The sequence below is a fragment of the Meleagris gallopavo genome, chromosome 3 (assembly GCF_905368555.1).
Source record: "Meleagris gallopavo chromosome 3, MGAL_WU_HG_1.1, whole genome shotgun sequence".
Taxonomy (NCBI): domain Eukaryota; kingdom Metazoa; phylum Chordata; class Aves; order Galliformes; family Phasianidae; genus Meleagris; species Meleagris gallopavo.
In genome coordinates, this window is record NC_139406.1 from 72,391,503 (window position 1) to 72,419,490 (window position 27,988).

Consider the following 27,988-nt stretch of genomic DNA (forward strand, 5'->3'; position numbering starts at 1 on the left):
TGAGAGTACTTTGCAAATAAAATTCCTTCTGTAATACAGTGGCACGTCAGGGGAGAGTTCCTGCAGGCTCTGGCAGCCTGATGTTTTCAAGATTGTAAGGAAGACTTCCCCTTGAGGAATAATATTTACCATAGATAAAATGCAGAAATGTTAAAAGATAGCCAACAAAAATAGGACATAATTTGTATTTGAGCTTCAGTTTAATAGTGGTATAGATTATGCATAGCATAAGCATGCCTAAAATCTTCTTTTAGGCTTAAGGATTTACAATAATTAATCCCAGACTGGTGGTTTATAAATAGTAAACTAAAGCAGAGGGGAATTCTGCAGTGCAGAACAAATAATTTTTTCATTATTAATATTTTGACTTTGAAATATATGGCATCTTTTTACTGTTTTATATTTATACAAAGAAACAATATTTTCAAGACACGACTCTAAAAGCATATGGGACATTAAAGAGTGCTGAAGAGATAAAATTCTGTGAAGTTTGAATTGGCATAGGGATTTCTCTGTAGTATTATATCTGTGTTCCAGTGAGGAGCAGCTTGCTGCTGAAGAGGCTTGCATGCTGGCACAGAGGTTCCCCCAACAGCCCCCCTGGCCAGGACACCCCCTGCTGCACAAGGTTTTGCAGGGGACCAAAGTCCCAGTTAGAGGGCAGCCTGGGAAAAGCTTTAGTGAATTTCCATGATAGTTTCCACTCCAGATTAATAGCGTGAAGAACAAAGTTTCATAATACTGATGCTTAAAAAATTATGGTCAGTTTTAAAATTTTAACATTTTTTTTCCTTGGTTCTTTATGACTGAAGTAGGCTGGTGCATTTCTCATGCTCATTTTACCAGTATTTACAATGTGATTGGACTCTCCTAGTAGTTGATTAACTGCCTCGTGTCTTACTTGGTCCTGTGCAGTGAGTCGTACATTATATTCTTTTTATTTATGGGCAGAACTCTTTGCTTCTGGCCCATATGGGTTGCACCATGATACCATAATGTTGACTACCATGATAAACGTATGAAAATCTAATTTTCAAAGCAAAATATCTATGCTGGACAGGAAGTATGGAAGGGTAGGTATTGTTAAACAGCCAGAGATCTGTCTTCAGTTGGCATACTATTTTCCAGGTGAGGTGCAAGTTGTTCAGTGCAATGACATACAACAGTGACACTGCTGTGAATTCATGTTCCTAGGCTCTACTTATGCATTCACATGAGTATGAGCACTTTGTGCTGGGTTTAGAGACTGTAAGTACTGCTGAGAAGCTGTAGCTGTGATATGCATCATCCTCCATAGCCTGTAAGCATCCGTGCAAGAATGTGTGGTCCAGAAAATGCAAGTGTATCAGAACAGGTAAGATACTGGGGACAGCATGCCAGGGAATATTACAGACGGTTAACTGGGAACTTCCAGTCACAGGGTAGTAGATCACAGAAAAAGATACTAAATAATGGAGTGTTTGATAAGAGCTCACTCTGAGGAACAGCACTCAGGAAAAGATGGAGCCCAGATCTCTCAGCATGAGGCTTTGTGGTGAGGTAAGTCTCTGGTGTCTTCAGAAAGTATAAACTGTCAGAAACATCATAACCTATAAGCTTGCTTTACACCTTAGTGTAAAAAATAAATACACCACTGAGTCCTCTGTATTAAAATCTGATTTTCTTTCCTATTAAAAATTTGGCATGTTAATTCGTGTTAGTTTTGTTTTTTTTTTTTATATATACTGTTTGAAGTTTTGATTCATTTAACTTCCAGTTAAGCAAATAATACAGTGTTCTTACAGCATAAAGCACAGAGATTCCTTTCTCCCCATTGAGCCCTGATGGGAAGGATTTAACTCCACTAAAAACATTTCTGCTGCTTTGGATTGTATTTTATATTATACCGGGCAGAAGTCTACAGCATCTTGTAATCTTCACGCCTTGTCTGCAGTATTCTCACTGCTTGAATGAGTCCTTATGGTACATTATAACATTGGAACACATTGAACACCCTGTAACAGCTTTTATAATTTTGTCCAATTTAAACATGCAGTCAAGTGTTGACACTTCATCAATTTTATTTAAATATTTTCTTGAAAGTACACTTGGTGTCTTTCTTTCTGTAACAGTTCAAGAAAATATGGTCTACTTCTTGAACAATAGGAACAATAAGAATGGCTCTCTAGCATTTTTCTCCTTTACTTTCTAAATAGATTCTGAGATTCTCCTTTTTATATACAATTAGAAATCTGCTCCTTCTGCTTCTTTTGGTCTGAAAGATTCACAGAGCACAAGAGTACGTGTTTTCAGAGCTGGTTGTGGTTGCTTCTGGGACACACACAGTGACTCCAGCTCCTCAAGTTCTGCCATTTCCAATATTTTTATTTTTAAAGGGCATGCAGTGAAGTGTCCTTACATTTTTGTAAGAAAAAGGTGCTGTCTACTCTCAGGGAGTAAAAAAGGACAAATGAGTTCAGAGTGCTTTGCAAGCTGTGGAATGAAGCTTAACAAATGCCCCTAAAGTACAAGCAAGGTGAACACAGCAGTTTAATGCGTTGTGTCTGCGAAGTATTAGGTATATTTCCATCAACGGCCTTTATGTTTGATTATTTTGAGAACAGCTTAGCCCAGCAATGAGGAATGTCTGGAGCCGTGTTTTTCTAGTGATAGCCAGTTTTCAGCTACTGAAAATATTTGTATTGCATTTGTTTTGATTTTTCATGAAGCATAAATCAAATTAAACTTTTGTGTGTGTGTGTGTGTGTGTGGTACTGTATTTTATGCTATATTTTTACAGTTTGAGGTGGCCATTGATTCTTAGATTGCTTCTTTATTAATTACACAATTATCTTCCTCACTTTTAAGAGATCAATTACGTATTTTTTTTTAATTAGACATATATCTAAACTGTTGCACATAAAGCCATTCATTCCCAACACTATGACATAGTCAAGTTTGGCCAGAATTTACACACGTAGGTGTGGAGATGTTATTTTGTTGTTGTTGTTGTTGTTTGTTTGCTCTTTTTTGTTTGTTTGGCTTCTGTGCATGGTTTTGCACAAGTCTTGTTCAGTGTCTGAAATGGATAAAAAAACCATTAAGCAAGTCCAGCTGGACCAGCACTTCAGTAGTTTTGTTTAAAAAGCAAGACACGATCATCACAGATCTGCTTCTAAAGTGATTTAGACCAGTTCTTAAGGTAATAGCACTGGGGCTGGGTCAACCTTCCCTGCAAGCTTCTGGAAATTGAGAAGGGGAAATGAGGTGACTCTATTTGTGTTATGGTATCCAGAGAACATTAGTTCAGCTTTAGACCTCAGGGGAGAAGAAAACAGGTGCTCTCCCATTTCTGCAAAGGGAATGTTGTTATGACACACAGTTTCCCAGAGAGTTGGTTCAAGTTGGCTCCTTTCTGCAGGTCTTGTAGGGGAGGTTATTTGTTGCTGTGGTGCTTCTGATGAGAACATTTGTCCATGACAAACTGAGCTGTATTTGAGACCAAGCTGACCCAGGACATCAAACAACCCTCAGAAGGCGTGTGGCAACGTTTCCATTTAAAATTCAACGAAATACCTAAAGGTGAAACTCCTTTTTACAGTGTCATGCTGAACCTTGCTAGTTGTTCATGTCTCTCTGTCTCCACAGTGACAGGCTCTTGCTTTTTTGGAAAATTACAGGAGAGGAGAAATTATTCTTCTAGAAATTAATAAACCAGTAGCTCATCTAACTTTAATATTTCTTCAAAAATCAAAAACTCATTGCTAACCCAATCTATTTGTCATTTTCCCAGAGCTGGCAAACAAATACTGTCATATATAATTTCTCTCATTTTTATAGAACTTCTTTATTACCTTCATCTACAGTAGGATATGTTTTTGATCTTGGACACTGGACTTCTATATGCAATATTTTCTTTCTAGTCACATAGGAGGTCAAACCCTTGAGTTCCACTCCTTTTCCAGACCATGCTGTCCTTTCATCCCTTGTCCCTCCCATCAGTCAGAGCACCAAGCACCATCTAATGCCTGCTTGAATGCGTGAGCTGAGCCCAACTGTCTGCTTGGTGTCAGCCAAAGGCGTGCTTGAGGAAGCAGTGTAATGGGAAAACTCTCCGAACTGGAAGAATGGCAAATCTTGGGCCTGCCAGCTGAGTGTGGAGGGTTAGGTAGGCTCTCTGTTCTCCAAATTATTAGTGGATAGACTCCACTAACTCTTGGCTGTGTCACTGTTCGAAAGCAATTTTCCGCTGCGATGCTTGATCCCTCAGAATACCTGTTTCATGGACTCATGCAGACTTGGGCAATCTTTGGATCCAGTTTCTAAGCTCCTTTTTTTTTAAAAAATAGAATAATAGAAACTCTAAGAGAAAAAAATAAAAAATAAAAATAAAAAAAGAGGAAAACCAGACCATAATAGGCTTAGGACTTCATAGACCTATGCTGAAGAGTCTTTGACTTGACTGCGCAGAGGTGGTGAATTTCTCCATTTGCAAGGACTGTCCTGTAAGATGAGGGAAAGAAAAATAGGTTTCCTTAAAAAATAGAGACACTAGCTATAAGTCCCTCACTTTAATAAATAGTATTTGTGTGATTTGTGATCTCAGATGTTTAATGCAGTGTCACTTGGAGAGCCCAGTCTTTTCATCAAGTGACTTACAGAAGTGAAATGGCTCCTGCTACTCAATGAGCAAAAAGTTGAACAAAACTCGTAAACCCTACTCACAGTACCAGCTTTACACACTGTATCCAAGAACTTTCTTAATTTTAGTTACTTCACAGGTGCCTCATTTCTGTACTTGCAGAGTTTCCAGGTGTTGAAACGCACCATTGCCAGCCACCAGGTGCCTGGTTTGCTTCTTTGTGGAAATGAGATGTAAAGGACGTTAGCTATGCACCCATGGCATCCCTGAATCTTGATCTCATTAAGTATGAGTTAGGTATATCAGTAGTATTATATGATAATTAACAAAATCATATTGCTTTTTCTAGGTCATTTGTTTCCTTTTAAATATTCCATCATTTTAAGGGAAATATGGTGAATGAGTATGTTCCTCTGCAGAAGTCAAAGTTTCTGCAACTTGGGAGGTATTAAATTAAGCCAGTATGCTAAGAGAACAATTTTAATTGCTTAGCACTTAAAGAACCTACTATACAGGCTACAGCTATTAGAACCATTTAAAATCTTGATTGAAGTTTGAACTGTGTGTATTAATCTGTACAATAATTCAGCTATTCGCAAATTTATCATTGTTCCATAAAAATAGGCTTTTGAAATTAGAAATAGCTCTATAGTAATTAAAGGAATTTAATATGCTGTAAATTTTTATGAAGCTGAATACCTTAAAATGCCCATAGTTTAGCATAATATCTCAGTTACATTAGCCTCTCATATGACCTTGTCTGCTTTTAGTAACATTAATAAAGTCTTTAAGGCTAATAATTTAATGAAAGGACTAGTCTGTAGATTATGGTATGTTTTCTTATTAGTTTTGCTATTTGACTACCAGACAAGCGTGATCATGCTTTGCATACATTTCTTTTCACCTTTGTTCTTCTTGGACATGTCTTGTTTTTGGCATATTGCAGTACTGAACTACTTCTAGTAATTAGCCAAAAGCAACAGAATTGTAACTTTTTTTGTTTGATGTAGAATAGACCAAAGACATGCAGATGTTCAGCAGAAATAATGTGGCTGGTGACAGGACAAAGAACTGTGCCTGAATGCAAATTTTAATAGTAGTTTTACCAGGGCTCCTATAATATGCTTCTCATTAGAGCATGTACATTTCTAATATGAGAGCACAAAATGATTCTGTCAGATAAAAATAATGTGTCATTTTTGGGGCAAAATATTTCATGATTGCAGCAAATACATGAAAACTTCACATTCACATTCATTTTGCCACAAATGAAGACTACTTCTAAATTAACTTTCTGATGTCTACTTTAACTGTGACTTCCTACAGTTCAGCTAATAAGTTTCTGAGTCAGGAAATGCAGACTAGGAGAGCAATGTCCCTTCTTCTACCCAAAGATCAGTTTTGTGACTACCTGAGGAACCTGAACTTCCACAAGCCTATGGGTCTCAATGACATGCATTCCCAGAGTCCCTAGGGAATTGGCTAACATAGTTGCTAAGCCACTCCCAAGATATTTGAAAAAGTCATGGAGGTCAGGTGAAGTTCCTGGAGACTGGAAAAATGACACATGGAACTACCGACTTCTCAGCCTCACCTCAGTGTCGAGGAAGATAATGGAGCAGATCCTCATGGAAGCAATGCTAAGACATATGGAAGAGAGGGATGTGATATGGGATAACCAGCATGGCTTCACCAATGGCAGGACTTGCCTGGCCAACATAGTAGCTTTCTGTAATGGTGTAACTGCATCAATGGAAAAAGGAAGAGCTACTGATGTAATCTAACTGGACTTTGACATGGTCCCCCACAACATCCTTCTTTCCAAATTGGAAAGATAGGGATTTGATGAGTGGACTGTTCAATGGACAAGGAGCTGGTTTGTGATCATACCCAGAAAGTTGTGGTCAGTGGCTCAGTGTCCAGATGGAGATCGGTGACAGGTGGTATCCCTCAGAGATCAGTACTGGGACTGGTGCTCTTTATTATCTTCACCAATTATATAAACACTGGCAATGAGTGCACCCCCTGAAAGTTTGTGGATGACACCAAACTGTGTGTTGCGTTTGATGCCATCCAGAAAGACCTAGGCATGCTTGAGCAGTGGGCCTATGTGAACTTTATGAGGTTCAACAAATCCAAGTGCAACGTGTGACACATGGGTGGTGGCAACCCCTGCTATTAGAACAGGCTGGGGGATGTAAGGATGGAGCACAGCCGTGCCGAAAAGGAATCATGGGTACTGGTGGATGGCAAGCTGTCTGTGAGCCAGCTTGCAGCCCAAAAAGCCAACCATATCCTTGGCTGCATCAAAAGAAGTGTGGACAGCAGAGTGATGGAGGTGATCCTCTATGCTCATGGGACCTCACCTGGAGTACTGCATCCAGATGTGGAGTCCTCAGTACATGAGAGATGTGCATCTGTTGGGGCACATCCAGAGGAAGGCCACAAAAATGATTGAAGGGTGAAACACCTCTCCTATGAGGACAGGCTGAGAGAGCTGGGGCTGTTCAGCCTGGAGAAGAAAAGGCGCTGGGTAGATCCGAGAGCGGGCTTTCGGTATCTGAGGGGAGACTATAAGAAAGATGGGGACATACTCTTTAGCAGGACAAGAAGAATTGATTTCAAACTAAAACATGGAAGATTTAAATTGGGTATAAGAAGACTTTTCTACATTAAGGGCAGTGAGGTACTGGAACAGGTTGCCCAGAAGGGTGGTGGATGCCCCATCCTGGGAAACATTCGAGATCAGGCTGGATGGGGCTCTGAGCAACCTGATCTAATACAAGGAAGAAGTTTTTTACAGTAAGAGTGGTGAAGCACTCCAACAGGTTGCCCAGAGAGGCAGTGATGCCTCATCCGTGGAGACACTTGAGGTCAGGCTGGACTGGTCCCTAAGCTGCTCTAGCTCCTGTTCTAGCTGTAAGTGTCTCTGTTCATTGCAGGGAAGTTGGACCAGATGACCTTTAAAGCTCCCTTCCAACTCAAACGATTCCATGATTCTATGATTCTAGAAGCAATTTACTTGAAACTGATAGGAATATTCTGAAGAGAAATGTCAAGACCAGCAAAGGTGAATGCAGCTATTACTAGCAGATAGTATTAAGTGGTTTACTACATGCAATATTAGTGACATTTTGGTCAGAGCGAGATCACAAAGGAACTGCAGGAAGATCTGAAAGTCTGGAAATTGTACCTTACATTGCGAAGCTGGAGATGTTAGAATCTTTTTCAGTTAATGGAAAGGTATGGCAGTTTATGTAAAGGGATGACTCAAGCACAGCGTACAAATTAGGCTGGAAAGAGATTTCTCTAATGACGGTATGTTTTTGCCTTGTTTTATAAAATAGCTCATTAGTGATTCAGTCTGTGAGACCCCCAGAAAATTTCAAGTAGATGAAAGCAAGCACCTTCTTGCAGTAAGTTCAGTTAGCTACAAAAGCAACTTGCATTCTTGCTGAATTCTACATCATTTTGAATGTGTAAAACAAGACTTGAATGTCCTTCAAAAAGTAAAGGGTAATTCAAGCAGGAGGAATGGGTTTGATGCAGTCGTTACAAGGTGAGGTTCTGTGCCATGTGTTATTCAGAAGATCTGATTAGCTGGTAACGGGTCTCGCTGGCCTTAAAAAATCTATGAATCTGCCAGTAAATTTTACAAGCATTTTTCATCAGCTAATGCCTCCTTCCCATTTAATTCTCATCTACTTCAAGCAGAGCAGATTTTTCAATATCTCAAGCTCGTCTTTAGTTTGAACAGCATTTAGGTAGTTTTAACTACGATTAAAAATACAGAATTATTGTTAACTTGCCAATCCCAGAGGAAATTCGAATTCTGAAATCAAAAATATTTGCTAAGCTATATCCTTCAAAGCTTAAAAACTTGTTTTTTTTTTCTTTTCTATTTCTAGTTATTATCTTTTTTCAGCGCCTGTGATGCATTTTATTTGAGAATGTTTTCTTGGTTGTCATAAGCTATAAATTGCTGCATTCTGGCTTGGCAGCCGATAATACTGTATTTATCATTCAAAAAACTGAGACAAGGCAACTTTGAAATAATGTTATATGAATATTACAGTAAATCAGTTTGAAGCTCTGACATTTTGGTTGGCTTTTATAAATCTCTAAGAAGTAAATTTTTCCACTGCATTCAACACTTTTCAAATACAAAGTAATGTCATTAATGAAAAGCACAAATAAAGTGTTTCAAACAAAAGCATAAATTCTAATGATTCCTGCACTTTCTGGCTCATGGGCTTCTTAAGGATAATTTATCACTGTTACATCTGTAAGTATCAGAGTGGTTGATTTTAGTTCCTAGTTTTAGATGTATGCTCTTTAGAAAAGTGACAAGAGGAAGGTTGGGGTAAGCGACCCTATTATTATCTATGCTCCTTATCAAAGCACACAGAATTCCAAAATGTTTCAGAAGCCGTCAATGAGCTTGTGCCTGGCACACACCTTTTTTAGTAGGAGAATATGCTTTTTCTCAGAAAAGAAATGCTGAAAATATCTGACTGAGAATCTCATTTGTATCTGGGGTGTGGTTGGTTTTTTTCTGGCTGTGCCTCTGAGAGGCATTTTAATTCTCTATTGTTTACTGCTTAGGAAAGCTGAATTCTGTTTCTGTGGGTGGGAATATTCTTTTCATATGGAAGCGTTTGCCATTTGTTGATCTTAAAAAATCAAGTGTCCTACATTAGTGCACAGAGCTCAGTGTTAACATGTTAAATATGCAGCTTGGAAGTACAAGTTACTTTAAGCCTTATTCCTAGAACTGTTCTCGATTTCACTGAAGCTCAAGGAAATAATGAAGTAAATAGGAAAAAAAAAAAAAAAAAAAAAAATTTAATTTGTGTTCTGTAAGGAAGTTGGAGATGGAAATATGTTTGCCAGTGGAAAAGTGTGAAAGTTAACTATGATTCCGTCCAATTTTTTTCCTTTCTGGAATTTGATGATGAAGAATTAGATACGCTCACAAGCTGGAAGTGTGGGTAGATTTCTAACCAAATGTGCAACAATTCAGAATGGCTCAGCAGCAGTTCATTTAATTCCTGGAAAACAAACTGTAATGGCATCAGCATTAAAAACTGGATAAAAAAATAAACTGTTCAGTGGCTGAGCGCTCCAGCAAGACCATTTGTAAGCTCCTCCTGATGGGAAGGACACAGGTTAAAAGGATTAAGATTTGCCTTACAGCTTTCAAGTTGTTTCCTACATGAACTCATGTGATGTTTCCAATATGATTCTTTAGGGATTAGTACATCCTCAGCTACTCAGTTTTCATTGATTGTTTGGAATCAAGTTTAAAATCACAACTTATTTGAAAAGCGTACAAAACAGAGCTGATGTAAACACTGTTGGGATGATGAGAACAAGCTGATCATCTGGACATGGCTTTATTTTTAGTAGCCTTTTTTTTTTTTTTTTTTTTTTCATTTTGTAAAATGGGCTCAACCTAATCCAAGGTGACCTTGCTTGATGTCTGCTATAAGAAAGAGAGGAATTTCTTTTTGCATGTGCCTCCTTCTTTGTTGCTCATGGAGATATCCCAGAGGACTAGCTTTGAGTAGATAACAGATGTACAGGCCATTGAAGATAGATGAGAAGAACCTCAGCCTAAGAGAATTTTCATAGTTCTTTTGGTTGAGTTGGATTTCTGGAAGTCACCTTCTTCCCCAGGCAGGACTATTTTCAAGGCTAGATCAGGTTGCTCAGGGCCTTTTTCTTTTCGTCTGTAAGCACCAATAAAGAGCAAGAAATCTACATTACCTTCCTTAATACTTTAGCTGGTGTATCTTCTGCTGGAATCATCATCTTTTGTAATTAATTTGGCCCAAAAATAGCTTTACCTGATCAAATGTATTGGGAGCTTTCTAAAGATGTATTTTAGGGACACAAAAACAAATCTGTTAGCAAGGACAAAGTGTGCACCTACATATGAGCAGCAGTCCCCCCAAAGAGCCAGAAAACCAAATTAAGAACTATTATCCATCAGGACCACTCTGTCCAGGGCTCTTGGCTATTTGCAGCACCCATGACAGAGCACATTCTCAATCACCATGTAGCACTTGGAAGTCCACCGAAGGAAATCGGCACTTTTCCTGTCGCTTAGCTGGCTAAACTGGATTTTAAAACAGTTCAGTTCTACTGACTGTGTTAAATGCGAGCAATGACCTTCTGGGACAGCAGAACTTTTGTAGTAGTGGCTGGTGTTTTTTAAGAAAGCTAAAGTAAAGAAATAGCTGAAAGCAAAGAGGCTCAGACTCTGGAGTCCAGACTCCTGAGGGATTGTGGATTGCTCCTGAAACTTCAACTACAACAGGGAGGAGAACAAGTTTATTGTCAAGGGGCTTGATTATCCATCTGTTGTTGGTAGGGATCATCCATGTTTTAGAAAATGTGTATGGATATTCAAATTGTAAGCAGTTGAAAGCCATTGATGTGGCATTGTGGAGAGGAACAAAAGTTTAGTAGCTTGGTTTCCCAAAGGCTAGATTCTCCATCTCTACAAGCAGAGACACAAAGGTTTGAAGCACTGGCCTTTTCAGCTGTCTTGGATTCCCTCAGGACGTGTAATGTGCAAATACGTCGTTGGCTGGAAGCTGCTGGGAGTAACATACAGAAGTAAATAGATACGACACTGAAAAACTAAAACAGTTTTTTTATGTGGGGAAGTAATTTATTGTGAAGAAATTGGCTGGACCAATGCTGGAGTTCAGACTGGTGATCTCTTTCTCTGACTGTATCTTTTTCTTCCTCTTCCCTTCCTCCAACTCTCTCTTTTGTTTCTTTTTCCTTTGTAAAGTTGTTAAGTAATGCAAAGTTTCAACTTCTTATAAAGTCATATAGTTTAGCTGCACATCTTAAATAGATGTAGTTGCAAGAGTGCCAATACTTTTAAGATAATTGCAGTACAGAAATTCTCATTAAAGTTAATGATTGTGTCTGGACCTTGAGTGTCAGTTTCATGTTAATCTAACCAGGGGGATTTTTCAAATCTGGTCACCATCTCTCCCTTTACAGGCAGAATGTGACAACCACCAAACTGGTTCCAGATTTTCTGCAGTTGACCTGATGAGTCGTAAGGCAAAAAATAAATAAATAAAAGAATGTGAGAGATGTTTATGAACAACACAGGAAAGGTGAATATTCATCCTCTGTAATATTGTTTTATAGATGATGCTTCATTATATTACAAAGAGTAACTATTCACCTTTCCTTATGCAGTTGAAGAATCAGGATGTCAGCACCAACTAGAGGGCAGACACCAGACAAGGTAACTTTTCTAGACAGCGCATTTTGAAAGGAGGACATCAGCACCAGAAGATGTTTTGGAAACCAGAATCAAACACAAATTTTAAAAGGATGGATTATTGCAAGGGAGGGAGTCCCAGAAAGAGCTGTTGAACACAGTGATAGGAATGCAACCTCTCTTTCAAAAAAGCCCTTAAGCTGCAGATGGCTGGGCAAGTAGGCTGAAGGAAGTGGTTCTGGTTCTCCTCTTCCTTCTCACAGCATTGGCTGCTGCCAGAGGCAGGATAGCAGGCTAGTTGAAACTTTGCTCTTTTTTTCCCAGTTGATTCTTCTTGTGTTCTAAGTAGTGCTAGCCTGCATATAGGTGAAATAGTGCTAAGTAGTCTGGCTAATCATGCACAGCACTCTGTATAGTCTCAGGCCTTCTAGATGCAGGTCTGTGTTGGATGTTATTTAGGGTGTTAGCATGTAATTGTGCTGCAGCCTTTCCCCTGAGCCTTGTCTCCATACAGTACAAACCTGAGACTCTCCTTCCACAACCAGGTGTCTTCAGGCTCAAGGTGCAGCAGCTGGCCCAAACTGAGGGGCAGGTTGAGGCAGATGAGGAGAAGAAAGGGGAGAGAGATGATGATGTAGCTGGGGCAGTGCCGTATGGATTATTAGGCCTGCGGCTTTGCAGTCTGACTGCTTTCAAATGAAAGCATTTTTTAGTTTGTTCCAGGTTTAAGCCAGATATAAACAGGAAATTAATGATACCAGTGCCATTATTGACTCCTTCCTTATTATTTCTGTTCTGTGCTTTAAAAATGTTAACCTAACCTGCAAGAAGATGAGACAGTGCACAGCAGATCTTCAGAATTACTGGGATTCTGAAATAAGCTGCATGGGTTTGAAATACTAAAAAAGTTGTTAGTATCTTTCCATTTGTGTTTCAGAGCAGAATTAAAGACCCCTGTACATGATACAGATGTCACCGAAAGGCTGCACACTGTTGTTTTTCTTGCACTCAGACTCTACCTGGTGCATCTCACAGACCAACTCAGGCTGTTTGTCACAGTGATGGACCCCCTGGAGATACCAGGCAGCCCTGCACAAGCTGCAGTTTATACCTTCCTCATTTGTACAATTTTCAGACAAGCCATACTGCATAATCCTTTTGTCATCTGTTCTCAGCCTATACACAGCATGCTACAGAAAAATGGCAGTCACAAATCACTAAAATCCCTGAGACTGGCAAAACTTAGGTTAATTCCTGGGGTGTCTTTTTTCCCCATAGAAAAGATAGAGGAGGCTCCTAAGCTGCGACTGCTGCCGCCATCCTTGAGAGCTAGGTCTGCACCAGCATTGCTCTCCAACTTATAACTGATGGGAGCAGGAAGGAGAGTGGCTTTGATAGGGCTGCTCCAGCTCTCTTAGTGCCAGGGCTGAAGAACCACAGGCTGGATATCTCAGGACTTTGAGAGGATCATCACATGTCATGTGTTGTGCAAATGTCTTATGCCTTCTCTTCCATGTAGGATCTCTTTTGATCAGACAAGTAAGTTCCAGGAAATCCATTAACTGTCATACAATTCTGAGACATATTTTTTGTGAATGTTATCCCAATGCTTTTAAAAGCACCATTATTTCTCTCAATACAATCAACCTAGAGTCAACTTCATGTTACTCTTCCTTGCCCCATGTTGGGACTTCAGGTTTCTGATAGCCAGCAAATGGGAAGGGGATGTGTGGAACCTGTATCTCTGACACTCGTATCCCTCTGTCAGAAATCCTCAAGGTTTATCTAAGAGAAGAAGCTCCTCTGTAATAACCTAATGAGGCTGTATGTTCCTGTGGAAGCCAGCAGGACCCCGGCTTCACTCTGTGCCTTGGGCTGATGCTGTTCTCTGGAGCAGCTGTGTCGTGGCTCTGCCTCCCCCAGCTGTGAGCTCCTTCCTATCTGTGGCCTGGGCTCCTGTTCACAGCTTCCCTTCCCAAGCTCTTTGCATCTTCTGCTTTCCTTCTGCTTTTCCTTCTGCATCAGCAAGTCATGCAAAGGAAAATCTTCATTACCGTTTTGGGGTTCTGTTTAACTTTGGTTCACTGGAGAGAAAGTAGAGCATCCTTTCTGCGGGAGAGAAATAGGGCAGCCTTCAATGCACATCCCCTTCATGGATAGTGTCATTCCAGGCATTTGCTTCTTTTGCTTCTTTTCTCTGGCCTTCTTGATTTGTAGTGCATTTTAAGTTTACTGATACATAAAGAAGTGCGATTGTTCTTCTACTGTTCAAGAAAAGGATGTTTGGCTGCTCCATTCACAGATTGCTTCTAAGACACTCTGGGTGCTTCTTTTAATTCCAGTTAAGCCTTGGACTCCTGGTACACAGCACAAGACAGAATCTAATTATTGAAATAATTATTATTGCCTTCTGTGGCTCACTGTGGTTTTTAAAACCCTGAGCCACATTTGGAGTCCCACCTCTGGTCCCTGCTGGCATCAGTGGGCAGTGATTGCAGTCTGTCAGCCCAGGAACAACATGACTGCAGTTATCTGCAATGAGTTACTCATTTAAAGTTGTCCTGGTATATTTTTGACCCTGAAAAGAATATATGACAGCAGAATGCTTTCCACTCTTCAGTCATTGCATTGTGATTTTTGTGGGCTGTTTCTTTGAGAAAATGGTATTTTTTTCCGCCTCTTCTGAGGAATCTGGTACCACCTGAGATTGAGGTTGGGCTACACAGGACTAATGAGAACTGCCTTTTTTTCTTCTGTGACACTCCTCGTAGGAGTGGAAATACAAAAGTATTCAAGCGATCATTGGTCATGATTATTCTGCAAAAACTATTTTGAAACTACCAATTTCAAAGAGAGAAAAAATCATCTCCTTTTATTTTTTTTTATCAAACATCTGGCAATTTAAAAGTGAAGATATAGAAGATACATATTAGACAAGTGTTAAAAGTTTTTCATTCAGATGTTATTTATATGCAGCACCTTTAGTTCTAGCTTGACTCATTACCATTCTTTTAGTCTGTGGCTAGAACTATGAGGGCTGCTCTGAAAGTAGTGCCTCCTTCTTCATTATGTTGGCCCATGACATCAGAGGCAGATGTTGGTGGTATGACAGTAGAGGTTGAACCTTCTTACCAACATTCCATTACGTGTTGTTGCCGTGTGACAGATGGCAGCAGAGGGACAGTCGGCAAAATGGTCTCTGACGTGGAAGGGCATATGAAGCAAAGGTGTGCCACTGAATTCCTCCGTGTGGAAAAAATTGCATGCATTGACATTCATCAACACTTTCTGCACGTTTATAGAGACCAAACAGTGCATGTGAGCACAGTGAGGCAGTGGGGTGTGTATCAACACCGGTGAAATGAAGAACAAGCCATGTTTCAGATGGCTGTGCATAGCTGTCACACCATAAAATGAAGAGTGTTTTGATCAGTTCATCAGCACAAATTGGTAGATTACAAGCAATGCTTCCATGCTTTGGAAACAATTATGGCAACACCGGAATATTACAAAGTTTGCTCCAGGTGGTTCCCACAAATGCGCACACAGGAACAGAAGAAGCACTGTGTGCAAGTCTGTCAGGATCTATTGAACCAATATGAGGATGAAGGTAACAGTTTCCTGGATCACATCATTAATGGTGATGAGACGTGGTGTCGTCTCCAGAAGCCACATTCAAAACAGAAGTCTGCCGAGTGGCAATGTGAATTCCCTATCAAAGAAAAACTTCAAGATGCAGCCCTCAGCAGGAGCTTGTTTTGTAGCAGTGTTTTGTAGCTGAGAGTTTGCTCTTTCAGATAGCATTATTGTGCTTTTTCTATCTGTTGTAATTTTCATGGAAATAAATAGTTTGGCTCCTGAAAGGTTTTAAATTATGTATGGGTTAGCATATGTATTTGCTGTGTTTAAAGATGTTTTCAATATATGTATTTGACAGGAAACAAATTCGTTACTCATATCTCCTCTTTTCCAATGAAACCTGAATGTTTTGAACTTTTCTACATTCTCAGCCTTTTCTTAGTGGTTAAGTTAGAATAGCAAATGTTTGAATTGGTTATAAAGGTGTATTTAGTAGAACAATCAAAAGATTGAGCAAGAAGGTGAGGACAGAGATCCAAATCCTCATATCTGGATTTAATGTCCAAGTGTCTGTCAAATTGGAATCTGGTTATGAAAAGTTGAATTTGGGGAGCATGTCTTTCTCCTGTTAAGGCAAGTATGGCAATGTGGAGATTAAGATTTTTTTAGGAACGGTACTATAGCTTTCTCTATTAAACTAATTACAGTCATTTAGAAACCGTCTTGCATAGTTCACATAACTTGTTCTAGGCTGCTACCAACTGTCATTGCTGGCTTGTCTGCCCTGATGCATCAGGCTGTAGATGGTTTTTGAGCGCCACACCAATAAAAAGCTTTACAAGAGGGTATTTGCCCTGATTTCTTTGACTTAAACTCAAATCCAAGCTTCTTCTATTTATACAACTGTAAACACTGCTCTGAGTTTTAGGACAGTCACACTATATCAGAAGAGTGGTAGGGAGTGTTTGAACTAATAAACTAAGTTTACTTAGTATTGCATAAAGTCAGTCTTATCAAATTACCCACATTTGTTGCATCATATATAAAATGTGCCGTCTGGAGCTGCTCACGCAATTTCAGCAAAAGCTGCACTGAGCAACATTAGCATATAATTTAAAAAGAGGCCTTGGACATTTTTACTCCCTAATGATAAAAAAATATGTATTGATTCTTGATTTGTGCAATAATGTGATTGCAAAGGAGATAATCAGATCATATCTGATGGAGGATTTCGAAGGAGAACTCACAGCTCAGCATCCAGGGGCGGCAGGATACACGAGTGCCATCTTCTGCTTCTGGAAAGTTTCACCCATACAGTTTTCTGTTTTACATGGGGCTTTCCCCCATGTAGATTTCATTTGAATAAATAAAGTGAAATAAAATGACGAATTAGTAAGAAAAAAAATGGCATATTCAGCATGTGTGGCACAGAGAAAGCAGCACGCCTCTCTTTAATGCAAATGATATTTTCACTTACTGATGGGATTGAGGTTCTGTCAGTGAAAGGAAGTAACCTTACAACTTAAAATTAACTATCAGAATCTCTTAGTGATCTTTCTGAGCTTTGTGACTGATCTTTTAATATATTTGCATTGTGACAAGTGACTCAGCTTGTTTGCACTATAGTAAAACAGCTTTTCACATCAACTCAAATTTACAGGCAGAAAGAATCTTGCTAGAGAGGTACATGGCTTTATTTACTCTGTTTTTTTCTGATATAAACAGTACTGTGTAGATTAGTCAGAGTCCACATCCAGTTAGGTGATACACCACAGAGTCTGAGCGGGTGTCAGTGTTTTCTGTCCTTCCCACCTTTAAAGCACAAGCATCCTTGAATTTCACCTTTTCTGTAGGGAGCCCTGTGTCTCTTCAGGAAATATGAAAGCAGAGATTCTGTAATTGCAGCCAGCAGTGTCCTATTGGCTGCCTTGATTGTACCTTAATTCCTTCTTGGGGGTTAAAATATGTTCTTTCTTTTCAGCTTTGCTGAAAAAAAAAAAAAGAAAAAAAAAGAAAAAAAAGAATGTTATTGTTTAAGAACATAGAAATATTGATTTCAATTTCTTTTTCTTCTTTCCTGCTTCTTTTTGTTCACAGCCCATTGAACACCACCATCTGCATATCATAATGGGTAGAATTACTAGAACTTTGTTTTAGAAAGGGCACACAACCACAAATCTGAACTACCCTGAACCTTGAGATAAGATCAGAGCTGAACTTTGTTTCAAGTACCTCTCTGTTTTTCTATTAATAATAAACTAGTTACATATACACTGGTTTGTAGATCAGATGAAAGAGATATTTCATCATCAATATCTGGAGCATCTAACACTTATTAGGAAATAGCTTATATTGGTTTAATTCCATAGTATGCATTAATCAGTAACAGTAGATATAATTAAGATGTTTTGTTGTTGTAGTCACGGTATTCTACCAGCTCTGTCTCACTGTTCTGCATCTAAAATCCACCATCCCCTTCAAGTGTTTGAAGTTTCAATAGAGTATGACAGCAATGAGGCAGTAAAATACATCGCTTATCCTGCTGGTGTGATTGTATAAATATGCAGTTGTTTGTGTTGTATAAAATATAACTTAACTCGTGGTTTGCTTAAAATGTGTTTTCCTTACAGTAGGGGTTTTTTCTCCATGACTACTTCATCACCAGGCTAGTTGCTAAAAGGCTTTGGATACCATCTGGACAGAGGACAGTTCTGCTAAACCAGGTGCTTTGAATTTAGCATTCCTAGGAGTTAGCAAATTGCTAGAGAGTCCCTGCAGGAAGTCTGTGACTAAGCATCCAGTTGTGTTTGTGTCCAGCAGAGATTAGAGTCTTCAAGGGAAAGCTAGATGTTTTTTCTGAATCTGGTTCCTCCTCTGGGAAAGCAGTCCTAAAGACTTGTATTAAACTGGGCTGCAAATTTGGCTTAGGTAAAACCTCCATTATATGTGAAATACAAGGAGGCTTCTTAAAGTGATTGAAAATATGAATACATATGGTTACTGCAGAAACACATGCTGAAATAAGCCCTGATACATGGCACATTCCTCTGGTTCCAGCTCACCACATCAGAGTTTTAACATATCCCAGGAAGTGCATGTTTCCTCTGAATGCCTGGGGGTCTTTGGAAGTTCGTAGCACAGAGTTTCTGTGTGGAATAAATCTGCTGCTCGGCACAGCAAGCTCCTTGGCTAGTGGAGGGTACTATAGGAAGTACATTAACACTTTGAGTTTCTAAGCAAGTCCATAGCATCAACACCATGGAACAGTCACACAGCGAGTACAGAAATATATAAAAATGCATTAGATTGGGAAAGATGGTTCACATGTGTCCCAGTCTTACATAGTACTTCATTTAATCCTCATGTGCAATATTTAAAGCCTTATCAGTAAATTACAACTTTAACTGCTTTACTGAGCTGAGGCATAAATAAGTGCATGAAGACAAATTCTTGAGTAGAGAAATTGTCAATTTTGCAATGACTTTCATCCATCGTAAGTAGTGTTTTAAAGAGAATGCAAAATGTGAAGAGTTTCTAAATTCAAAAATCAATTCTAAAAATACCAGCTTTGTGAAGTACTCTCTATGTAACGTAGATGGTCACATAGCTCATTTTAAATGAAGCACGAATAAAATGAACTGCAGTTAAATATACTGATTGTATTCTTACAATTAATACAGGTATATAATATTAAATTGAAAAGCCCTGCCTAGGTAAGGATCTGCAAATCATTGAGCCAGGGTGGTAGAAAAGCCAGGAGAAGGGGAGACCTCGTAGCAGCATGCCAGTACCTAAAGGGGCCTACAGTAAAGCTGGAGGGAGACTCTATCGGAGAGTGTAGTGGCAGAAAAAGGAGTGATATCTTTAAAGTACAAGAGGATAAGTTTAGATTAGACACTAGGAAGAAACTCTTCACTATGAGGGCAGCAAGGCCCTGGCACAGGCTGCCAAGAGCACTGTGGATGCCACATCCCTGGACCATGTCGGATGGGGCCCTGGGCAGACTGATCCACTGGGGGCAGCCCTGCCCATGGCAGGGGATTGAAATTAAATGGGCTCTAAGGTCCCTTCCAACCCAAACCATTCTATGACTCCGTGATTCTATTGGCTGCAAGGACAGAAAATATGAAAGGAGTGGAATAACCAGTGGTGCTTGTGAAGAAATAAGTTATGCCTTGCTGATCTAGTAATGCTTTGTTTTGTTTTGTTTTTTGGAGTTTATAACCATTTTTGTAACTGTATCTCATCAGCAAAGTGCAGTTTAAAAGACTTAGAGAAAACGCTAAGAGGAGATAGAGCTATTTCCTTCTTGCAGAGTTCTATCAGAGCTCTCTATTGTAATACCTGATTAAAAGAAGGTAGAAATGAATTGCCAGTTTTCCTAATGGAGGACTAACTTTATTAGGCTTCCTAGGCACCTTTTTTTTTTGGACTTTGGGTGTCACAAACAGAGTGAATTGCAACTTGGCGAAATTTACTGATGATAAACTGAAAATGTGCTAATAATCTCATAATAGGAAGTGCCTAAGTGATAAAACAGCCAGCGGCATTTCAGTGGCACTAAATGCAGAGTAATGCAGTTTGCTGTGCATATATGCAAGTGCTTTGCATACATAACTACAGGATCCAGATTCATTCTTTCCAGTAAGAAAGATCTGCAAATCATCGGGGACGACTGTTTGAAAGTGTGAGTTCAGTTCTTGGGGACAGTGAAAAGCAGGGAGTTTTGTGGGAGGAGAGCCAAACAAAAACGTTGTGGGGAAGTTTGTTGGGAGATGCTGCAGTCACACAGAATCAAAGAATATCCTGAGCTGGAAGGAACCCACAAGGGCCATCGAATCCAATTCCTGGCTCCACATAGGACCACCCAAAATTCAAGCCCAGTGTCTGAGCGCTGTCCAAACACCCTTAGAACTGCAGCAGCTCGGGGCCGTGCCCACTGCCCTGGGCAGCCCATTCCATGGCCACCGTCCTCTGGTGCAAACCCTGTCCCTGACCCCCACCCGCAGATCCATGCCGATCCCTCGGGCTCTGTCGCTGTCACGCAGAGCAGAGCTCAGCGCTGCCCCTCCGCTCCCTGTGAGGAGCTGCAGCCGCCATCAGGCCTCCCCTCAGCTCCTTTGCTCTGGGCTGCACAACCACTGGAGTTCGTTGCAGGGGAATTGAACCAGATGACCTGTAAAGTCCCTTTCAACTCAGACAATTCTATGATTCTATGGTACATTCACATGCTGACTTTGGTAGGGAGTTTCAGACTTCTTGTCTTGGGAACAATGAAGCGGGATGAGAAAAAGAACGGGAATAGTCATAGCAGTCTGTATCCTGATTGATATTATGGTTTCCATGTATGAAGGACTCTTCAGCTTGGAAAAAACTGCTGAGGCAAGGCATGTTAAAAACACGAGACCATTGATGGTATGAAGAAGATGGACAGAGAAAGGCAGGGTACCACTGCTGTATCTCCTAGCATGGGATCTGTAGCGTACCCACATGATGTGATGGAGCACACAGTGCATTGCCACGGGAAGATGTGGGGAGCAGAGTTGTAAATAGGTTCCAAGTTTGGATTAGTGAGTCTATGGAGGATCACTTCAGCTGAGGTGGTCAAAACAAAGTGGGCCGCATAAAGATTTCTGAATTTTTTGGTGTTGGAAACATCCAGTCCAGTGATGCAGAACACTTCCCAAATCAGTCTTGATTTAAAACAGGCTCAGTGGGTTGAGGGAGAGCTTCCAACACCTTTTCCTGGTAAATCTTCAGCTGTTTTTGTTTTTTTTTTTTTCCCAGTCAAGAGCAGTTCAGGGCATTACTTTAGAAACTGATCTTCCTGTGCTCTATGGGGTAGAACTGCTTACTTTCCCAAAACTTGATTTCATGGGATTCTATTCTGTAAGCATAGGTTGAATCTCCAGCTGCCACTGTTCCTCCATTGCAATGAGTGAAAGGTTAATATGTTGCAAACATAACTGTGATAATCCTCAACTGTAATTTAGTCTGTTTAGTGTATCCAGAGGATTAATTCTTCAATGCATTGAGCAAAACAAGAAATAATACACGCTTCATATTGTCTCCCTTACACTGCAGTTTCATTTAATTAGCTGCTGAAACAACCGACTGAAAGCTTTCTGTCTGCCTTGTTGTTTGAATCATGAATTTTAAAGACTTTTGAGAGAATGACTCAGGAGGTGAAACAGCAGGATTTCTGATGTTATTTATAAGTTCTGTACTGGAAACTATTTCAGTGTCTCCAGCCATGAAACTTGGGCAACTTAGCCTGTAATTTCATCATTTAAGACTAACTGACAGAAGACAAAATGCTGTCAGTACCCCACTAAACAGCAGTAACATTCTCAATTGTCTCCACATACTTGAAAAATGGGCAATGAAATAATAGGCATTATAGCCAGCTATCAACTACAGCTTGTCCCATGAAAGAAGAGGTAAATATGTGCGCTAAAACACATGCAGGAAGTTTCTACAAAAATTGGGTTTTTGTAAGAGAAATAATTCTGAAGATTGCTTATAACTGAGGGCAGCTCACAGAGTATCAGGCAGCACCAGCACAAGCAGTGAGATGCCCCTTGGGGCTGTGGCACTGGGGATGTAGTTCCCCAGTTAGCCCATGATAAACACAAGTATAACTGTAGTAGTTTTAATGCCTGACCATTTAGGATGTGAGATGTTGCTGGGACAAAACAAAAAGTAGAATGAGAAATGTTATTCCTCTTCAAATCTTTTATCTATATTTTTCTTTGATAGCTCTTTGACACATACCCTTTTGAGGAAAAATTATGTGTCTCCTCACCTCTTCCCTGCAGTTTTGACCTTTAAAAATGTTCAGGACAGCAGTGCTCTGCTTATGAAAAGTGAGAGCCTACTGATTCTGTTATTCCATGGGCATATATGTAACCCCATGCCCCCAATTCACAGGGTATGTGGGAGCACGAAAGCTCAGTTGGCTCTCTAGTGTAAGCAGGAGAATGGTTATTTTATACTTTCCTGATACATGGAAGTTTCTAGCTATGTAGAATACTATGCTGCATCCCTTTGCCTATTTTCTTCTGAGTACTTGGTATAAAGAACATATATGTATGTATTCTATCAAATCTTTTATTGCTGAGGTATTGTGGTTTTTTGTACTGAGTGGTGCCGTTGTTAAAAAGACCTGAGATTGGAGTCCATTTGATACTCAAGGAGTTTTTAAGTTTCTGAAGGAAAAAAGAAATGAAAAAAGCGATCTGTTTTGTAGTCAGGAAAATTAGTACAGAAATAAAAATAAAGTTTCAGATCAGATATTTGTATTTACATCTCACTGTCAGCAGTTCTTTTTGCAGATTTGATATTAAGATGAAGCTAGAAGATGTAGGCACTTGGAAGATGTCGTGTACAGGTGAAAGTAATCTTTCAAGGCTTTTCTTTGAGCTTGATGTACTTTTGGAAACACTGAACAAAATATCCTTTGTGAAGGCATTTCTAACTTTGCTGTTAGAAGGTAGTATAGCTTGCTCAACAGGGCACTAGTCTAAGCTCGGATGTTTAGCATTTATTTCTTTCTCAGCAGCTGTGAGAAAATGGATGTGCCATTTCATCTCTGCATGCCTCTCTTACCCTCCAGTCCCTCTGGTCTATTTAGAGTGTATGCTCTTCTGAACTAGAGTTTTTTTTTTTTTTGGAGAGGTAAATATACTGTGTGAAACAGTGGAGTGGCAATTCTGTCATCTCCTCTAGGGATTGCTGTAAAATGAAATCTAAAAAAGTTACACATTGCTTATACGTTTTGTTATTTATTAGCATATTAACTTCACTATATATGGGAATGTACATATAGAGATCACAGAGGTCAGTATCCCAAAAATCCAACTCCAGTATTGAAGACCCAACACACTCAGGAGACCTGACACAAACAGTAGTATATGAAAGTTTCACTGAATTGCTGTGTTACAAAGTTCAGTTGTAAGCAAAAACAGCTGGGAAGCCATTGGTAGGGCAGTACGGCAGACATGCTTACTACATGACTTATATTGGGCTTCCTTTGGCAATTGCATTTATTTGGTGTATAAAACAAAAATGAAAACAAATGTAGGGAGAAATGTAATGCAAAACATTTTGTACTGAAAAAATACCTAGTAGATATTACATGTTTTCCCCCTTGAAGATACCTCAGTTTTTATGGAAACTGTCTTTGCTCATAATCAGTAACTAATTTTCGAGTCACTGAACAAATGAGAAATAATTTTAAAGCTTAAATGTCTGTCCGCAGAGTTCAGTTCCAGTGATGACTAGTTACAGGAGAGTATATCAAGGCAGTAGTGTGCCTGGCTGATTGACAAAAAGCACCGGCCATAACTGACACACTTATCATTCATTCTGTGATTCATTCATCCTTCTATCTCAATAGCAGTATCTCATCTAATTAAGTTAGCAAGAAAAAAAAGTGGCAGACAGTTTATTAACGTGTGAAAAATTGCTGTTTGATGAAGATATGTTGTAAGACAGGTAAATATTCTGCTCGCTAGCCAATTAATATTCACAGTGTGCATTTCATGCTGAGATCAGAGCTAGAAAGAATTGACTGTTTTTCAGAATTCCTCAGTGCGTGTGTGTGGGTTTTCATCAAGATACTCTTACACAGCTGATTACTGAAAATACACTGTCACTATCCATTACGAAAGTGGCTGCTTTTACCTGCCTTATGCAGTACATCAAACTGTTGTAAAATAGCTGGTCATGCAGAGATTCAAGAAATGAGTTCCAAACATGAAGGAGCAAAATGAGAATTGAAAAATGTATTTATGGTATATCTGTTGTAAGAGATGTCTGAATTAGTCAAGGAATTGGCACCAGGGATAGCAGAATCACACAGGGGGGGTGAGGCTGTAAGGGATCTCTTGGGATCATCTGTCCAACCTTTGTGGATAACCTCTGCCAGTGTTTGACCATCCTCACAATGAAAATTTAAAAAAAAAAAAGTGTTTTCTTGAGTACAGATGTGTTTTAATGTGTGCAAATTACCTTTTCTCCTGTCAGTGGGCACTACAAAGAGACTAGTTCCCTTCCTTCAGGTATACCCACTGTTGAGATCCCCCCGAGCCTTCTCCAGGCTGAGCAGTCACATCTCTCTCAGCTTCTTCTTACAGAACGGTTGAAGGCACCTTGGCATCTTGATGGCCTCTGTTGCACTCTCTCCAGCATGGAGCTCCATATGGATCAATAGATGAAGTTCCTGGAGATGAGGCCCCTGGTACAGCAGCACAGAAGGTGGCAAGTGTTATTCCTGCTGCACGTGGTAGCAACCATCTGGGAGCAGGGCATAGTCATGACAGTAGCTCAGGCATGTCTCAGACAGAACTAATGGAAAAGTGGCAGGGTTTACAATGGTAAAAGCAGCAGGTTGTTATGTTTGGTTATTGCTTCTGAAGCAGTGACCATAATTCACATTAATAAAGTAAAAAGAAATCGATTGCTTTGGTGTAGTTTTACACCACTGCTCTGTTTTTCTCACAGCTTTGTGATGGTGAATCAATCTGTGAAGAAACACTTACACTTGATGGCAAGAAGAGAAGCTTCTTGTCAAGAGCTTGGAAGATGACTAGTCTCAAAGGACAGTGAAGCACTTATGGAAGGGAGAAGGAGAAAAATGGAGTTATGTCTGAAGGACTGGCTGAGCAGTGTGTAGCAGGCCTGCAACACACCTGGCAATGATGATTTCTAGAAGTGGGGTCTAATCACAGGACACCTGCCTGTTGTGCAAAGGGGACCCCTGCGATTAATGATTTTGCCAGCTCAGAGGACACAAGCATCACCCCAAGTCCCTCAGTGCAATCTGAGTTTTCAGCAGGAATCTGGTCACAGAAAGGCACGTGCTGGTTTTATGTTTTTAAAATAATTGCCTTCATGGAGTAAGTTGGACAAGCTGTGCCGCTGTGCTCTGTAACCTGAGGACAAAATCAGTTTCAGCAGCAGCTTGCTCAGTGCTCACTAATAGGTCACGTATAAGGAAATTATCGCAGGAGTTGAGAGCAGAAGAACAAAAAGGCAAAACCCCCACAACAGAGAAGTCCAAAAGCCCGGACTGAGAAGTCAGAGGCATTGGCTGAGTGTTTGTGAGCATTTCCCACCAATGGCAGATGAGCGAGGCGGTGCCTCGCTGCCTAAAGGAGATCCCTACTGAGTGTGCTTTAGGCCCCTAACACGCGGTCCAACCCAGGAGTGGACTGTTGGCCTCAGCATTTATTCAGAGACGAGATTTTCTTCTTTGGCTCTAAGGGAGTCACAAATGGCCCTAAGTGGCAGCCTTTAGACAGCTGAAATGCGCCACTCTGCCAGAGAGGGATTCCTGCCATCCTGTAATCAATTATCTATGTAGTATCTTTCTGAAACTGATTAATTATTTTCAGGTTTTGATTTTCAGTATTTTTGATGCATTCGAATAATAAGTACAGTATTTGGCAGCTGCCTTTAACATTCCCTATTTTCATGCCATAACATTTACTACCTCCAGCTAAAAGCAGTTTCTCACTAAATTCCTTATTGGCCAGCAGTGTTCCTCATGTGATTTGCATCACTGTAAATGTGAACAGACTGAAAAAGGCCAATTAAAGAGGGTTGTTTGGCAAACGTTCCCTTTTTCTTTATGGGTGTTCTTGCTCTGCAATCTGGAACAACAGGAAAGCAGGAAAGAGCATAAAATGTAACAGTGGAGCATGGAGCCCATCACTAGTTTTTCTGTTTGTGAATTGGTTCCACCTGGAAATCAGAGTTATATACCTGATGTATACCTGTGTAAAACCTCCCATCTGAGGATTTTTAAGTACTTAATTAGACCATTCAACACTCTGGTGAGGTTCTTTGCTATCCACTTTGTAGGTAGCTGGCATGGAGATGGGTAAATAATTTATTGGCAGATCTATGAACATGGCTACTCACCTGTTTTTTTCTTGACTGCTAGCTTATATAGCTTGCAAAAATAAACTTCTATTTGTTACTCTATGTATCTGCTGTTCCTCAGGGAGTTTACACCATCTAAATAATAACAACAAAACTCTCCAGTGGGAAAAATGAAACAAAACAAAAAAACAGCACAAAATAATTGGTAATTAGTGCTTTAAAATTTGTAAGTGAATTTTTCTGATTTCTCAATAACTTTCAAAATTCTGGCCAGATTTTGCTTGAGAAGAGTTAATACAGTGTCTATGTTGAATCCACTAAGGTCAGCCAGCCAATCTACACTGAAATCTTACTGTCCAAAGTAGTATGCAGAATTCTCTCTCTTTCACCTAAATTCTGTGGGATAATTGTTTATATTTAAAGTATTTCTTTTCTGTTCGTATATTAGAAAAAGGGCTGTGGGATCCCACTGGCTTTATTTAAGTAATCCAACATGACTTCTGTCTGCAGAACCTCTCAGAATTTCCCTCTTCGCAGTCATTTGCACAGGTTGAACTCAATCTGGGACGTGCTGGTGAAGGGGCAATATTCAGCATCTTCCCACAGCCTGGCGACCTCTGAAAGCCATAAATATCTTCTGGCAGCTAACATCAATATAGAGGAGTATCGTATTTGGAGAAAGAGATGTGAAAATTGTTTACAGTTATATCTGTGTCCCAGGGTGTTTCATGTCTAGCGGCTTGTGCTGGGTGCTCTGCCATATGCTTCTCTTGTACTCAAAGCCAAGAATTCAGATTTTCACGTTTGTTTCTAATTACATAGGATGAAACTCCTTTCTTTGGGTCTTTTCATTAGTCTCATAAGATGTTTAGAGGTCACTGACTTCAATAATAGCCAAAGACTTTAAAGAGTCAGCGTGGCCAGATCAGGAACTCTTCAATATTTTCTCTAGTGACATGCTTTGTAACAAATCTTTCTGCATGAGTTTTTATACAATAATTGCTTGGCGTCAAAGTTACATCATTATCTTATTTTTATATCAATTTAGAGAAATAGATATTTCATCATTTTGCAGAGTTAAACATTACAAAGTAAGCTTATTTATACTTGTTCCATTCACAGAGAAAAAAAAAACCCTACCCTCTAAGTTCATAACTACTATAATTAGTGGACTGTCTACTACAAATTCCAGGCTATTCATTTTTGCTGTGATTCTCATTAAAATGTTCAAAAATTGTAATGGATTTGCCTCAGTGACTTAATTTGTAATGCGTCTGTAAGGCAGAATTCCATCAGTTAAAGAATTTATCGTAGCTCAATTACTTCATGATTGCAGATATTTAAAATAATTCAGAATAAAATTTAAAAAATGAATATGAGTTGACATAAATTGAATGTTATAGTTATTGTACATAATTCAGAACCTGTAACAAACCCATAGACTTGGGCAGGACTGCATTGATTCAAGTCAATGGTAAATAAGTTTCTTGAGCAAGAAGAGCCTCTTAAATGAAATCATAAAACCATGTTGCAGCCTTTGGTCTTTCTGCATATTGGGTCTTATGAAGGGATCTTCATATCAGATAGAAAAAAACCCTTTTGTTTTCCTTCTCTCTAAAAGAGTAGCAGTCTAGATTAGTGCCCATTAC

At 39.6% G+C, this 27,988-nt stretch overlaps 1 protein-coding gene and 1 long non-coding RNA gene across 8 annotated transcripts in view; both read left to right on the top strand.

The window, feature by feature from the left end:
* Positions 1 to 27,988, top strand: part of CPQ (carboxypeptidase Q) — a 160,322-nt gene that overhangs the window by 129,794 nt on the left and 2,540 nt on the right. The window lies entirely within an intron of this gene.
* LOC104910409 (uncharacterized) lies at positions 6 to 27,579 on the top strand. Its single transcript, XR_014882620.1, has 3 exons — positions 6 to 11,763; positions 11,849 to 11,897; positions 12,811 to 27,579. It is a non-coding gene; the product is annotated as an uncharacterized LOC104910409 (long non-coding RNA).